Genomic DNA, 17,934 nt, shown 5'->3' on the forward strand with positions numbered 1-17,934 from the left:
GGTTTGTGCATCATGCATTCTCAAAAACAGAGGGGCTGCTTCAGCAGGGCCTAACAGCAGCCCCACAGTAACTACTCAGAGGTTGTCAAGAAAACCTGAAGTGCATGGTGAAAAGCTAAGAAGCAAGCAATAGATGTTGCAACAAAAGAGGTTCAGTCTGGATACAAGGAAAATCTTCTCATAAGGACAGCCAAGTAGTCAAACAGATTTTCTGGAATGGTTGTGCAGCCTCCATTTTTTAAAGGTTTTAGAGGTTTTAAAGACCTGAGTGGATAAAGCCCAGTGCCAACTGGCTTGATCTCATAGCTTACTCTGCACTTAGCAGAAGATTTCACTGGAGACCATCTGAAATCCCTTCCAAATTGAACCATCATATGATCTTATGTCAATAAAAGGCAACAGGTACTGATTACACAGGTTTAAAATTAGAATTAATTTAAATTAGAAAATTAAAGTCACAGCAGACATCCTCTTAAACTTCTGAGTTAATTTTTACATCAATATAAGTCTTTTCACTTATCCCTCTACCCTCATACTAGAGGTAGCAGGTGTTGAACACATCAAGAACAGTAGTCATTTATCAGATGCAAGAAGAATTTGACATTGAGCTTGGTTCTGATTTGACTGTCCACATTAACTCAAATCAATGCTAGTTCCACAACCATGTATTCAGAGATGTATAAAATCTTAGAAATGCTATGAAATAAATGCATATTGGGAGCACTTTTAGAATGCATCAATGTGCATATTAACTACAACGACAACAATTAGAAAATAAAAATTAGAGGAAGAAGACTTAAAGGGCACATAAAAGCTTGCTTGTCAACATAATAAAATATTCAGTTAAGAGTTGGACTGCAAGTCCAAAAGTTTGTGGATAATCTTTATGTTTCGTTATTGGCTGTTCACATTTCCTGACTTGAGTCAAATTCCACAGAAAAGATAATATTTATTCTTATCTAATCTCTTTCTAACACCAATTAGTAGATATGGGCACCTTCAGAGAAGGATATATTTAATCTAGCTATACATCTATCCTAGGAAAAGCTAGTCACTTTTCTGAAGGTTCCCATCATTGTCTCCACTGCCTTAAGGAGAAAGTCCATGAGGCTGTCTTAAAACAGATGCTTAACTCAGATGAATTTTCCTTTTCTTCACTTCAAAATGTATATTCTGTAATGTGTTGAAAGTAACCTACTTTTCAAATGTTTCTTGGACACTTAAAGCATTTCAGGCTTTTCTCTTGTATTGCTCTCCTTCTAATTTTGGTGTCATAATTACGATTAAATTACACTTCCATCTCCAGTTAAAAAACATACATCTCCAGCTAGATTCTTCCCTATTCTGCAATTCCTTGGTCTTGTAATAATTACTTTTGGACACTGTTTCTCAATTGCTGTTATGTTTTTCTCTATCTGGTATTTAAGCTATTTGCTTATTACATGGCACATGTTCAAATGTCTGTATACAATTCTGCATATATTTTCAATGTGCTTATACAATGAAGTGGACTACTTTATTTCTCTAAGACCACTTATTGGATATTTTAAGGATGATAACAAAAACACCCTTCTGAAGTTTAAGGTAATTCCTGAAGCTTGAATTGATAGTTCAGAGGTAAGTCTTGACCTGCACTGTGGTGTTAAAGAAACACATTTCTATGGTGATGCTTCCAACTTGAGAAGTCTCCAGAGATGTTATGCTCATCTTTCAGGGGAAATTGAATCTATTTAAGATGGTAACCACATGCACATTTTAAAACAAAGGCTGACTTTAACAAGTGCTCAAGAGGAAAGAAACTGAAAAGGATACTCTGGTTGAAAGCCATTTAACAGGGTGGTTTAGTACATATCTGTTCCTGTAAGGGCAGTTAGGACATATTTATGTCTGTACCATCTGCTTTCCTACGCCTATAACCCTCCAAAGCAAACCTGTTGTTTGACATGAGATTTTATATGATTATAACCTATACCTAATAACTGATGACTGATGTCTGATATTTCACATTGATGCTGTGATTTATGCTGCCTGGTGGTGAAGGGAAATAACAGCTCCTGAGTTCTTTTTCTTAATGCAGATTAATGGGTAGCTAATTAGCACACATGCTTCACAGTGTTATCCTGTAGAAAGTCCGGACTTTCTCTAAAGCTTTAGGCTGTGATATATGAGATCAATAATTATTAATCTCTTAAAATTCTATTAAATCCATAGCCTGTAGATATTTTAAGACATTTGTCTTTCACAGAATTTAAATTCTTCCTAGTGTCCTTAGAAAACATCCCAAACTGTCCAGCACTGTACACACTGCTCACTCAGCTGTAAAATTATCAGTTTGCCTCGGAATTCATCTCTGCTGCTTCTTGCCATCCGACCCAATGCCCTTTCCAGCTGGAACAGCTTCACCATGGAAAACCAAGTGCCCATTCCCTCAATACCAGATGTCAGTCATCCTCTAAAATCCATCTAGCCTAAAGGGAAGGAATATCTAATTCCCCAGTGCCTCATGGGACAATCTGCATAATGTCAAATGGCTGAATCTCCTACAAATTCTCAGTCTAAAATCAAGCCCAGGTCCTCTTGCAGAAGGCAGAAGCAGAATAAGTTCTGCTCAGTTGTATCTGCTCAATCCATTTGCTTCACAGACCATCTTCATCTACACCGAAAGCTTCAGCTGAATCCTGTTAGGAAAAAAGGAGAACTGGGGTGGGGAACAATTCTAATTTCTAACGTGTCTTATTTCTTTCAATTTGACAACAATTTTAGCTGAGACATGTCAGGAGATTACTGGATATATGCAAATTAACAAAAAAGACTACAAAAATGACGTGGCAAATTGCATGCTTTCCTTTAGAAACTAGACTTTTATGGAGACAACGCGGTCCATCAACATTTACTTAAAAAAAACCCAAAACCTGAAATGCAAGGATTGACAATTTGATTTTCCAATATTTATGGTATTTGTTCCATCAAAATGAAACTAATATTGATTCACTTGCATTTTTGTTGCATTTTGCTATCTGTATTAATGATTGTTTGAATTAAGCTGAATATTCCACATAATTTAAATTTCATCAAATGAACTGAATTAATCTCATTAATGAGAATTTTGCCTATGGCATCCCTTTTATAAATGCTTTTCCCATTAAGAACCTTGCTGGAAAGACAGCTTGATTGTGATTATATTGCCATTCAACTTATTACGGCAGTTCACTGTTTTGTTTTACATGTTTTCTTATCTGATGGCTAAATTGCCCTGAATATGTACAATACGAAGTATTTGATTCATAAGTTCTTGAAGACACTGAACTCTGTGCAGCCCATTTTCTATGATAGAAACAATAAATACTGGCCACTAATGTTTTCTCAAAAGTTCATTTTTATGTTAATTGAAGGGGTCATTCACTATGGAAAACATTACCAAAACTTAGGAAGGAGTGCGGTTAGTAGATTGAGAGCAATTTTCCTCCCCCTGTACTCTGCCCTTGTGAGATCATGTCTGGAATATTGTGTCCAGTCCTGTGTCCCTCAGTTCAAGAAGGACAGGGAGCTGCTGGAGAGAGTTCAGCACAGGACCACCAAGATGATGAAGGGAGTGGAGCATCTCCCTTATGACAAAAAGCTGAGGGAGCTGGGGCTCTTTAGCTTGGAGGAGACTGAGGGGTGATCTCATTAATGTTTACAAATAAGTCAAGGGCAGGTGTCAGGAGGATGGAGCCAGGCTCTTCTCAGTGATGTCCAATGACAGCAAAAGGAGCAATGGGTACAAGCTAGGGAGTAATAAATTCCAAAGAAACAGAGGGAAAAGCTTCTTCACTGTGAGGGTGACAGAGCACTGGAATGGGCAACCCAAAAGTGTTGTGGAGTCTCTTTCTCTGGAGACATTCAAAACCGACCTGGACAAGTTCCTGTGTGACCTACTCTAAGTGGTCCTGCTCTGGCAGGGGAGTTGGACTGGATGGTCTTCTGAGGTCCCTTCCAACCATTAACACTCTGTGATTCTGTGATTAAATATTTTATGAATTACACACAGGACCGACTCTGCCTTCCATTTTGATTCAAGTGACTTCAGCATCTTTATCTGGATTAATCCACTTACCTATTCAATATTAGAAGCATAATTTAGGGTCCTAATATCACTTTTTAAAATTTATGTAGAGAATTTGATAAATTATCCTGGTTTGTCTTGCTTATCATTATTAGGAAAATATATTATCCAGTTACAGGTACATGTCTTGATAGAAAAACTCACTTTCAGAAGAAATTAACTGTTCTAATAGTCTCCTCATTCCTGCTAACATCTTGATAGAAGAAACAGAGTGAACAATTGAAAACAAACAGGTCATTTTGGATGACAAATTTGTCACTCTACCTATTTACACAGCAGTTTGGTTTCTCCTCTGATGCTTTACTACAAAATACTGAGGGTATCAACAGACATATCTATTCTCAACTGCAGGGAAGAAGTTGCTAGTAACTGGTTACCTTGCTACTATTAGGGTGGCAGCAATATGCGTACAAACTTGTTACCTAGGAAAATAGAGGCAGAAATGACAATTTTCTGAAGTTATACACTAAAAATCCATAATATGACATAGCAAAAGGACTACCAGTGTCATTAGAAATCTATTGTGTAAAATTTTACTGTTTCAAATTCAGCTCAGGATGTTGCTATCTGATAGCTACAATGACCTGACAGCTGTTGGATAGCTGATGTGAAGCAAGCAGGCAGACTCTGTCCAGGTTTCACCGTTGACTTCAATAACAGTGGAATAATATCCAAGTGTTGCTGTGATTTAATACAGCAAAATTAAATCATCATTATTTACTCTTTAAGAAATTCTTACACAAAAGCCAGCAGAGTGATTATCATTTCACCTAAGCTGCCTTTCACTCCTTCAATATCATCACAGTAAAACTGTGGTGTGAAGACTGACGACCTTCCAGGTTGTGCTCTGCTAGTAAACTTTCCATCTCTGTGAGATGTTGCAGAATTGTCTTCTTTAATATCACAGAGAAAATCATATTGTGGTAGACATTTTATAACTTGCAATGAATCTCAATCATGCTCCCATAATGGTGATTTAAAACTTATTTCCATGACAACAGGATTGACCCCATAGGTAAAACAATCAGAAGGTAACACAATACTACTAGGGTGGAAAGATATTGAGTGTTAATTAAAAAGATAAAACCAGAAAAATTTTAGCACAATTTTTATAAAATGAAGTAGATTCCTATAAAATAGAGCAACTTGTCTGGGTTCTTTGGCAGGATACAATTTGTTTAGCTCATCTTGTAATCTCTCTGGTACAGTTAAAATGAAAACAGCAAAGTTAGCATACCACAGTACTGGAGCATGTTACAAAACCATCATTCCACACTGCAAGGAAAATGGATAGGGAGATATCTACTTCAAAATGTTCTTAGCTGTTCTAATATTTTTATGCAACCTTCAAACCATATCCTATAAAAGAAGATCCATTTTAATGACAATACTTTCAATACAAATTCTTGTGTTACAAAAACTTTTTGTCCTTTGGATGTTGTTATATTATAGTATAGATCAGGTAGAGTACATAAATAAATTGACTAATTCTTCAGTAGCTCTGCGTCAAGAAAGACACTGAGGCGATGGAGTGTGTGCAAAGAAGGGCAACGAAGATGGTGAAGGGTCTAGAGAACAAGTTTTATGAGAAGTGGTGAGGGAGCTGAGATTGTTTACTCTGGAGAAAATGAATCACAGAATCATAGCATGGTAGGGGTGGGAAGGTGCCATTTAGTTCAACCCCCTGCCAAAACAAGTCCACCTAGATCAGGTCACACAGGAATATATCTGGATGGGTCTTGAAGACGTCCAAGGAAGGAGACTCCACACCCTCCCTGGGCAGCCTGCGCCAGGCCTCCCTCACCGTCACAGTAGAATAGTTTTTTCTTACGCTTAAATGGAACTTTTTGTGTTCTAGCTTCATCCTATTATCCTTTATCCAGTTGCTAGCTACAATAGAAAAAAGAAAATAGCAAAGTTAGCATACCACAGTACTGGAACATGTAACCAACCCCCTGACACCCACCATTTATATACTTATAAATATTAATGAGATCCCCCTCAGTCTCCTCTTCTTTAGACTAAATAGCCCCAGTTCCTGCAGCCTTTCCTCATAAGGAAGATGCTCCAGTCTCCTGATCATCTTAGTGACCCTGTGCTGGACTCTCTCCAGAAGTTCTCTGTCCCTCTTGAACTGAGGAGCCCAGAACTGGACACAGGACTCCAGATGAGGCCTCATCAGGACAGAGTAGAGGGGGAGAAGAACCTCCCTTGGCCTGCTGCACACACTCTTCCTGATGCATCCCAGGATGCCATTGGCCTTCTTGGCCACAAGGGCACATTGCTGGCTGATGGTTAGTTTATTATCAACCAGGACTCCCAGGTGTCTCTCTGTAGAGCTGCCCTCCATCAAGTCAGTCCCCAGGGGTCTGAGGGAAGACATATCACTCTTCACAACTACCCAAAAGGAGTTTTGCCTGGGCCAGGTTTTTGGTAGCTGGGGGAGCTACGGGGGTGGCTTCTTTAAACAGCTACCAGAAGCTTCCCTTGTAGCTAATGCTAGTCAATTCTAAGATGGACACCACAGCTGACTAAGGCCTGGACAATTAGTGACTGAGGTAACACCTCTGTGAGTAATGTATTTGAGAAGGGGAAGAAGTTGCTGCACAGTTGCTAAACTGCAGCACCAACAGGGAGTTACAATGTGAAAACATCTCTGCAGACACTAAGATCATTGAAGAAGAAGGAGGAGGAGGGTGCTTAGGCCCTGAAAAAAAGACTCCCCTGTGACCTGTGGTGCAGCCCATAGTGAGGCAGCTGTGCTCCTGCAGTCCATGGAGGCCACCGGGGAGCAGAGATCCACTCACAGCCTGTGGAGTACCCCATGCTGGAGCGGGTGAATGCCTGAAGGAGGATGTGACTCTGTGGGAAGCCTGTGCTGGAGCAAGTTTCTTGCAGGACCTGGGAGCCTGTAGGGAGAGAGGAGCCCACGCCAGAGCAGGTTTGCTGTCAGGACTTGTGATCGTGTGAGGGACTCGGGCTGGAGCAGTCAGTACCTGAAGGACTGTTCTCTAGGTGGATGACCCACATTGGGCCAGGGTGTGAAGAGCTGCCCCCGTGGGAGGTCCCATGCTGGAGCAGTTAATGAGGAGCTGTATCCCATGGAACGGACCTACGGTGGAACAGTTCGTGAGGGACTGTCTCCTGTTGGAGGGACCCCACAGTGTAGCAGTGGGAAGTGTGATGAGGCCTCCCCCTGAGAAGAAGCAGCAGCAAAGTCCATCTGTAATGAACTGACCACAACCCCCATTCCCCATCCCCGTAGTTGCTGGGGGGGAAGGAAGGAGTGTCCCAGGAAGAGGGAGGGGTGGGGGGAGGTGTTTTAAGATTTGAGTTTGTTTCTCATCTCCCTGTTCTTACAGTTTATTAATAAATCAAACCTTCCTTTTCTTCCCAAGTTGAGTCTGTTTTGCCCATGTCGCTAATTCTTGATCGATCTCTCTGTCCTTATCTCAACTCACAAACCTCTCATTATTTTTTTTTTTTTCTCTCTCTTGTCCAGTTTAGGAGGGGGAGTGATATTATGACTTGGTGGACACCTGGCACTCAGCCAGGGCTAAACAACCACATTAGGTTAGATCTCTCATCCCAAGTAAAAAGTGATAGGACAAAAGGAAATGGCCTCAAGTTGAGCCTTAAGTTAGATTGAAGATTTAGATTTAGATTGGAACAATTTCTTCACTAAGAGGGTTGTTGAACCCTGGAACAGGCCACCTAGGGAGGTGATGAAGGCACCATTAATGTTTACAAATATGTCAAGAGGATGGAGCCAGGCTCTTCTCAGTGATGTTCAGCGATAGGAAAAGGGGCAAGACGTACAAGCTACATTTGGAACATAAGAGGTTCCAAAGATACATAAGGAAAAGCTTCTTCACTATGAGGGTAACAGAGCACTGGAACAGGCTGCCCAGAGGGATTATGGAGTCTCCTTCTCTGGAGACATTCAAAATCCTCTTGGATGAGGTCCTGTGTGACCTACTCTAGGTGGTCCTGCTCTGGCAGGGGGGTTGGACTAGATGATCTTCTGAGGTCCCTTCCAACCCTTAAGATTCTAAGATTCTATGTTTCTGTGAGATATTTAAAAGACATATAGATGAGGTCCTGAGGGACATAGTTTAGTGGTAGGCTTGACAGCGTTAGGTTAGTGGTTGGACTTGATCTTAAAGGTCTTTCCCAACCAAAATGATTCAATGGTTCTATGTTCGACCTATTTTTTAGAAGTGAAGATTCAAACAACTTCATTGATTTATACCAGCTTAAAATTTCTGGTAACATTGAAAATGAGTGAATATCAACTATGTTTTATTAGATAGTCTCTGTAACTACCATATTACAGCTTTGAATACACCGGAAAAAGTGTGATTGGTCCTACTATTAAGTCATAAGACCAAGGGGTGGGAGAGGTAAATTTATTATTGCAGAAGGAAAAGCATTTATTTACACCTTGGCTTCCATAAGTGCAGACGAAAGATGTATTTAAGGTATAGTGTAGTGCTCTGTTTATTACTCATAACTCCCATTGTGATCAGATATATCAACATAGCAGTTAATCTGTGATCTCAACGCCACAGCTTCATCAAATCAAGGATACAGCTCAGCTGTTTCTCAGTCTCTGCCAATGCCAAAATCTCCACACGTGACCTTGATGTGCCTTTTCGAAGTGCTTTAAGATTTCTGAATTAAAAGTTCAATGCAAGAGTTAGGTGGCGTTACCATATCTCCTCTGCCAAGCTACCTATAAGTCTTAATTCAAAGGCTGTTTTATCAGCCTGCTCACTCTCCTCTTTGTAATAAACTTCATCCTGATAACATTATTAAGCAAATATTATGAACCAGCTTTCATTAGACCTTGTTAACTTGATCTGGAAAGTAATAACCTGATCTGTAATCGTGTATCCACCACAGCTGGAGAAACATCGTACAGGAACGATGCAGAGCTATGGAGCTCGAATGTCAAGGGGATACACCATTCTCTCTAGCACTGCATTGGTTTGTTTTATTTGACTTTGAAAGTGCTTTCTGGGAACAGGAGGCTTTGTGAAATTCTCATGCTCTACACTGGATATTATTAAGAAGAAGAAAAAAAAAGAAAAAACAAAGAAAAATACTTAGTGTTTCTTTTTAGATTCCTCCACTAAGGTGCACTAAGGTGCAACATTGCATACTCATCTGTAGTGAAATAAGGGCTAATGGAAGCTGTCAGAGAGATTCTCTTATCAGATAAAACTATAGACCAGTTTAACCCTTGAATGAGTGACAGCAAAACAGCTGAGAGTTTTAGCTCTGTAAGAGCAAAGCTGAACATTCTCCTTATAACCAAAGTTAACCTCCTGCTCCTGTTCTTTGTTCCACCTTGATTGTTTAGTTAGTATACATTAAGTATATATTCCTTTTTATCCCTTCGTCATAGTATCCCATGAGGCACTCGCTTCCTGTTGGCTAGGCTTCTTTCTACCACCTTATTTTTGCGTGTGATCAAAGTAACCTTATTACCTTGCAGCATCTGAAAATTTTCTTTATTATTACCAGAAATTCCTCCCACTGGACTGACACTAGACTTCTTGTCTTCCAGTAAACATATTTAAGCCTTACTTGATTAATCTTTAACTCATAACCAACACCTGCTGTGAAATGTTTAAACTTATTTTTGTAATATTCCACCATCTTCAAAGAATTAGACACATCATATACCCAAAAGCTGGTAAAACCAGCACTTTCTCTGATGTCTTGTTATAAATGCAGAGGTAAAGAGAGAAAAAAAAAAGGAAGAGAGAGGGTGGAAGTCTTCTTCTGTGATGATGGGAGAGTGAAATCTTCACTCCAGAAACACCTCAGCTCATACTTCAGGCTGCCAAAAGTCTTGTCTTTTCACCAACTATCAGTCTTCTATTTTTGCTGCTTCAGTTAGGATCTTAAAATTGAGTGTGATAAATTCAAACCTTAAAGACCAAAATAACCCATAAGTCTTTGAAAGATTGCTTCTAGAGAAAAAGAAAAAATATAAAATAAAAGTGAGATTTGACGATACACTTGCTACTCTGTGCTATCTCTCTGTATGACTGCATCCCGGTAAAGCTGAGGTATGTAATTTCACTTTCAAAATGTAACAAATTTGTTTGTATTTACTACACCTGAAGAGCACCCAGATGCAAAGGTAGAGAGGAATAGCTAACCCCAGCTTGCCCTGTGGTAACTTTCCTCTGAATAGGAAGTGTAAAATTGTGCATCTATTCTATAGAAATCAAATTAGAGACATTTGGTGATATTCAGGCTACTTGACGCTTGTCTCAGACTTGAAGTCCTAAGGCTTTTGTGAAGATGGACCTTGTCCTTCAGATTTAGGTGTGAACACAGTCAGCAATAATGACAGTGAGCTCAGACTAAAGAAATGGGGGGAGAGATGGAAGAGTGTGAGAAGATATTTATTCTCTAAATATACTTATTAACACTTTCCATAGTGAAAATCCATTATATTTATATAGATATATCACCTATATAAAAAGGTGATGGACTTTATAAAAGTATCTATGTGATCAGACCTTCAAAAACACACTGACAGTTCAGTTTTTTCTAATATTTTTATCTGTTTAAGAAAACAAAGAAACATTTTAGTAGGTTCTCCAACTAAACAGAGATGTGCTGTGCTCATGGTGTACATCCTAATGGTTTAAGAAGAGTTGGCAATGCTGTTCCTTTCCTGGACATTTAACTATGAAAGTGTCATTTATAGTAAAATGAAGAAAACAAATGTCTTCACTCTCTTCTGCATTTATGTAGCTTTAATAGCAGTTCCATTGATAACATTGAGAGAAAAGGAATTCCTGAGTTAACACATCAAGATTAGTTCCAGCCTAAAAAGACGATATGTTATCTGATTAGCTTTTATATTCCTTCTTTCACTCCACCTACATTACACTCCTCTAAGAAAGATAATGGAAAGAATGACAGAATGAATGGGAATTTTAACCAATAATTTTCTTTCCCTTTCCACTTGATGTCAAAGGTGATCACTTCTTTAACGATAGACTATTAAAGTTGTTATTTAAAACTAATAGGATCTAGTTGTCACATGTTTAGGTCTGTGGAGAGTCATTTGCACTGGCCAAAAGAAAAAAAAATTAGAAAGAGTCCATCTATTAGTGAATCAAGACAATCTTGTTTTGAATTCACTTTACCCGAAGGTGAAAGTGCAAGGCTCTGCAAAATCGCATACCATATGGGCATGCAGCTGAAGCACATTTTCAGTTTGGAAAGTACTTTTGGTTTGCAAAGGTCAAATTTACAGTTCAGTTACAAAGAAAAATATAGACAATCATATCTGTACCATTTTTGGGGGGAGGGCTGCACTTTTTGTGCTCTTAGTGTCTTTAATAAACACCTCTCAATTCCGGGTGAGAGGATGTGGTTTCCGTCAGAAACCCTTAGAAGATAATCAACAGGAGTAGAAAAATACACCTACGCAGTCACAGGTGCTCTCAGATCCTCCAGCCAACAGTGAATGAGTAGCCCAAATATATTAATGTTCTTTATTTTCAATTACTCCATGAACTAAGTTTAACTAGAAATGTGAGCTGTTTATTTTGAATGTTTTTTTAAGTGAGAAAAAACAGAATGGTAAAGATATTCATGGACGTAAAAGACCATAGTATCAATTGGACCGAATTATGTTTATTTCTCACTTTCTGCTTATTGCATGACTTAAATTGATACTCTTTTGTAAAAATAAAATAGTCCATGGCTTGGTAACAGGTTGACACTTTATATAGCTCCATCCTGGTTTTGTTTCAAACTGAGGGTATGTATAAGCGAGACCTATACCGGTTTGAGAGCTGGGCAGAGAGGAACCTCATGAGGTTCAACAAGGGCAAGTGCAGAGTCCTGCATCTGGGAAGGAGCAATCCTGTGCACTAATACAGGCTGGGGGTTGACCTACTGGAGAGCAGCTCTGCAAAGAGAGACCTGGGAGTCCTGGTTGATAATAAACTAATCATCAGCCAGCAATGTACCCTCGTGGCCAAGAAGGCCAATGGCATCCTGAGATGCATCAAGAAGAGTGTGGCCAGCAGGTCAAGGGAGGTTCTTCTCCCCCTCTACTCTGCCCTGGTGAGGCCTCATCTGGAGTCCTGTGTCCAGTTCTGGGCTCCTCAGTTCAAGAGGGACAGAGAATGTCTGGAGAGAGTCCAGCGCAGGGTCACCAAGATGATCAGGGGACTGGAGCATCTTTTCTCTATTGTAGCTAGCAACAGGACAAGGGGTAATAGGATGAAGCTGGAACACAAAAAGTTCCACTTAAATATAAGAAAAAAATATTTCACTGTTCAGGTGAGGGAGCAGTGGAAAAGGCTGCCCAGAGGGGTTGTGGAGTCTCCTTCCTTGGAGGTCTTCAAGATCCACCTGGACATGTTCCTATGCGACCTGATCTAGGTGACCCTGCTTCTGCACGGTGGTTGGACTAGATGATGTCTAAAGGTCCCTTCCAATCTCTACCGTTTTATGATTCTATGATCTTTCTTATGAGGAAAGGCTGTGGGAACTGAGGCTGTTTAGCCTGGAGAAGAGGAGACTGAGGGAGGACCTCATTAATTTTTAGAAATATCTAAATGCTGGGTGTCAAGGGATTGGAGCATCCTTTTTTTTTTTTTTTTTCTCTTTAGCAACAGGACAAGGGGTAATGGGATGATGCTGGAACACAAAAAGTTCCATTTAAATATAAGAAAAAGCTATTTCACTGTGAGAGTAAGGGAGCCCTGGCACAGGCCACCCAAGGAGGGTATGAAGTCTCCTTCTCTGGAGGTTTTCAAGACCTATCTGGACATGTTTCTATTTGATGTGATGTAGGTGGACCTACTTGAGCACAGGGGTTTGGCCAGATGATCTTTAGAGGTTCCTTCAAACTCCTACCATTGTGTGATTCTGTGAAGTGTATGAGATCTCCTGAAGATCACCTAAATGTCCTCTAGACACCTTATCTTTGGGTAAGATTTTCTAATACAAATAATCATGTCTTAAAGACTTCAGTCTTGTATTTGTATATGGTAAATTCGACATTACTCAGAATAGCAATTTTCAAAGGTGGAGTATGCCTTCTGTTTGGTGGCAAATCACCTTGATATAATACTTCTCAATAACCACTCATTTTTGACCATGTTTCTCCCCAACTATGCTCTGGTAAAGGCCTCTGAAATGCTGCTCTCTTTAGAAAATTGACTGGGTGTGTTAGCATATCTGGGCTGCTTTATATTCCTAATATCTCAAAGACATAATAAGTTACCTATAGCCGCATAGTGAGCCAAAAGAACAGCTACTTGGCATCAGTCAAGTGTAAAGGTGAAAAGTGGTGCAGGATCAGGTCAACAAGGTTTCAGAAGTATTGTCAAAGTAGTACATCTCATATCTTCACACACATTGTTCTCTTAAGGATCACAGTGGTATAGGCGAGGCTTCGCTGGGGGAGATGAGAAAGGAGTCCAGAGCATTAGTAAGCAGGAGAAGGGGAATATCTTGGGTCAGTCATATGAACACAGAGTGCTGGATGACATGTAAAGAAACAGTACAAGAAGGCAGGGGCACATGAAATAGGTGTGAATAGGAGCCTGTGGAGAAATCTTAAGGGATAAATCTAGGGGTCAATGTCCAAAGAGCAGTTCCAAGCTTCAAACCTCCCCTCTGTACTTTGAGTTATTACATATAATTGATTTCTGTAGGAGGACAATAGCAGAGAAAAGTACATGCATCTAGATAAAACTCCATTCTGTTCAGAGGCAGTTATGACAGGGATGCCAATGAGTCCAAGATTTCTCCCTCGATACCTTAAAAAGAGTATTTCTAACTTGTGGGTACCATGGAGGATGGGATATGTGTACTAGAAGTCCTTGAACCACAAATTCTTGATGGCTGAATGAGTGCTCAGAGAAAGGAAAAAAAAATCTTATCCTGCTCTTATATTTCATCCTGAGCATTTGAAGACTGTAGAGTGGATTAGATGGACTTGGTGTGATCAAGTGTCCTGGCTTTGTGTGGAGTCACTTTTTGCTTGGTAACAGGGACAAGAGGCTGCAGTACTGGTCCCAGTAAGCAGTTCTCAAAAGATTCCTCATCTCTGAGGTGAAACCACCTTCAGCCTGGCTTGGTCAATCTGGCACCTCTGCTGTCACTATTTAAGAAGGGAAATCTGCACCCAGAAGAGGAGGTGGAGGAGTGATACAAGATTGAAGGGACCTTGAAGACCCCACTGTCAGAGGAGGAAGGAAGAAGGAGCACCAAATCAGAGATCCCTCTGCAACCCATGGCAGGAACACAGACTGTGCCCCTGCAACACATGGAGGGCAATGGGAGGACTGAGAGCCACCAGCAGCTCCGAGTGAGTGCATCCAGACAGACAGGAGACTGTGTGAGGAGGTGGCCATGGCGCAGGTCATGATGTAGAGCCTGCGGGCTGCAGAGGTACACACAGGAGACAGAGAGGAGCTGCAGCCCTCGGGATGAGCGTACATCTCAGCGGCCCATGCAGGGCTGCAAAGTGTATGAGGGACCCCGTGAGGGAGCAGGGAGAACCAAACAGGAGTCTGCTTGCCTTGAGGAAAGACAAATGTCATGAGCCATCAGGAAAGAGCTGACTGAATCCCCCATTCCCTGCCCCCCAAGCTGTTCACGGGAGGAAGGAGGTAAAGACCCTGGGACTGTGGCTCAGAGCCCAGAAAGAGAGGAGGGGTGGGGAGAAGGTGGTCTGAAAGGACTGGTTGTACTCTTCATGATCATCTGACTCTGTGTTGTTTTCTGTTTGTTATGTTTTGGGATTTTACGTTTTTGGTTTGTGGTGGATTAAATTAATTTCTGTTTTCTTCCCCAGGTTGAGTAATCTTGTCTTTTTTGTCTGGGACCATAAGAGGTCAGTGAGCCTTCCCTGTCCTTAGGGTTCTCCAAAGGCCCTTGGTACTTAGGGCTGATTGTGGTCCTTTGTTCCCTGATGGGCCTAAACCACCACAGCAAGTATAGATGTGCTTCTGTTATATTTAGTGATGCTCTAAACCAGCAGAAACTGTTCATCTTAACACTAGACAATGTCACCTTGAGAAAAGCTGTAGTGTGCCAGCTGACTGAGTTTCTATTGTCAGATTTTGCCTTTTTTTTCCTCACAATTACATGTGTAGTGTTTCTTCCTGCCTATATAAAGTGTATGATTTTCAGGGTAAGGTTTCTTCCAAATAGGACAAACACTGGCATTCTTTACCATCCCAGGAGTGTCTCTGATGTTGTAAAATGAAAAAAAAAAGCAAGAAAAAAATTGAATTTGCTTCTAAATCAGGAATATGTTGTTTGGCTTAGTGCAGGGTAGATGAGAGTGAACTTTGATTTTCTTTAATAATTTTTTAGCAACTCCATGGCTAAAATAGCTACAAACCTTTCATACACTAAAAAAAAACCCAAAAAAACAAAAAAAACACATATAGGGCTGCAAAAATCTGTCAGTGCATTTGCAAGAGGAACAAACAGCATCTAATGTAAGTATAATGGAATTTGAAGTGACACCCAGGCTGTGAGCAGCCTTATGTTGTCATGCCTGGTGTGCAGAATATCAAAAACTCTTTTAAGAGCTCAAACTCACTTTTCATCAGGATGTTTCTCTTTCTTTTGTGAGAATTGCATGAACCACCAATGTTAAAAGGGACATTTGATCTGTAAGCACAGCTCTGTCACTACTCTGGACTTGCATTGGTGTGCTAAATCGCACCTCCAAACACAACATGACAGGAGAGGCCTTTACATCATCTCCCAGAAGCTCTCCCTGAAACAGGAAAAATCTTTACAGCTAATATTGTTTAAGGACAGAGTAGGTGACAGTTGTTATCGCAAAGACCCTACTGTATCAGAAGACAAAAGCAGAGAGGGAAAGTGATTTTCTGCTTAATAGGTGCATTGTGAGTGCTGAAGCCTCTAATAGAATCCTCATCTTACTAAGCTTATTTTGCAGGGATATCAGCTACTAGTTTTAATATCTTAAATAAGCAACAATAAATTTACTGTCATGAAACTATAATAAACTGATATTATCTATGAAAGGCCTCCCTTCTCTGTTTCAGATAGTTTCAGATGAAGTTTATGGGTGAACCTGTGGGTGACGATATTGACAAATCCTGGAAAAAAAAAATGTCCTGTTTAAGGGTTTTGTTGTAAGAACAAAATACAGACTAGACAAAATTCAACTCAAATTTAAGTGAAGCTAAGACAACTTTTTATTATATGTTGCCAGATAAAAACATATCTCTTTTGACTGAATTTCTTTTTGTATTGGTAAGTTTGTTTGAACTGCCTGTTGAAGTGGATGAAATGTGCCGGCTTCTGAGAGCGGCAAATGTCTCACTGCATTTTTAGGGATTATGTTTTTTGAGAATGTCTTCTGTCTGGCTCCTAACCTAATGTGTCTTTTTCAGATATTGGACCCCAGAAACAGCCAGATTTCTGGGCATGGAATAACTTCTTTCTTTCAACTTCTGAATTTTCTTAGCATATCTTGATTTTCATTTAAAAACTGTAACTTCAGGGTGTTTTGGAAGCAAGTGACATACTATGTAATTTAGCAATGAGGATCTACATGTGAGTAGTCCACAGTTATTTAAATAAAGCCTACTAAGACAGGGGACATAAATTAATCTCTCTTCATGAGTGCAGGAAATCAACCCGCTGCCAAAGCAGATCAAGTAATATTGCAATTTATCACTAGGTTTTTTTAAAAAAAAATTGTAGGTGACTGACTTTATCCTAAATATGCAAAGCAAAGGTGGAAAAAGACAATTTAAACTGTATCTACCACCTAGATCATTACCTAGAACTAGGAATTTGGCTGCCAGAGTTCAGCCACCAATTAGGGAAGATAAATAGAACCATCAACATAATAACAAGTACACAGGGACAAAGATGAAATAAAAGATCGGAAGTTGGCTACATTTTGTAGTGGAGGCTATAAAAGGCTACGGTATGATCTGGAAAGGAGTTGGATCTGCCAACCTTGCTGTTTTTCACTGCACTTCATCTTTTTACTGTTCTGTTTCTCATTGACACATTAACTGCTGCACCAATACATCACATGCACACGGCTAAGTCAATCCTGAATTAGATGAGCCATGGAAAACCACAGAACCTGCCAACAGAGAAGAGATTTAGCCAAATATTTCTAAGTAAAGCCTGAGTATGCTCAAACTGCCAAAGAGCAGCATTTGCAAAGACAGCGGGGAGGTAGACGGACCCACTCTGCACCGATCTAATCAACTGATCTTAAACCTTTGCTTGTCTGACACTTCTTGCTCATAATACCATGGAATGAAGATTGTACAGGAATAAGCTGTATTGAAAAATCAAGTTCTTTAATGATTAAAGAAGCTAAAATGAAAGATAGAAGATATTTGAGGCAGATTTTGCAAGTCAAATGATTACAGAAGAGGCACCACTGTTATATCAGGTCTGAGTAAATACGTTCTTCTAGATAAAGCAGAAAAAGTAATTGTTTTTTCTTCTCTTGTCCTATGCAAACGCTTCACCTAGTTTTACCGCCAGCATAAGGTAAACCTGATACGACACGTAACTTTTTTCGATCAACCACAAAGAAGTTTTCCAGCATCTATGGGGCTCGGCTAAGTAAGCACAATTTATAAAACAATGAATGACTAACCCCTGTAACCATTTTAATGACCCTAAAATAAAGTGCTTAGAGCAACATCTGTCTCAGCAGCTGGGTTCTCTGCATGAGTGGGCAGAGCGACACATTGGGACAAATTCTGTTCTCCCTTTTGACAGAAACAATTGCAGCAGATCATTTTTATCGTAATCAATTT

This window comes from Colius striatus, chromosome 2 (genome assembly GCF_028858725.1).
Source record: "Colius striatus isolate bColStr4 chromosome 2, bColStr4.1.hap1, whole genome shotgun sequence".
In the NCBI taxonomy this organism is placed as follows: Eukaryota; Metazoa; Chordata; class Aves; order Coliiformes; family Coliidae; genus Colius; species Colius striatus.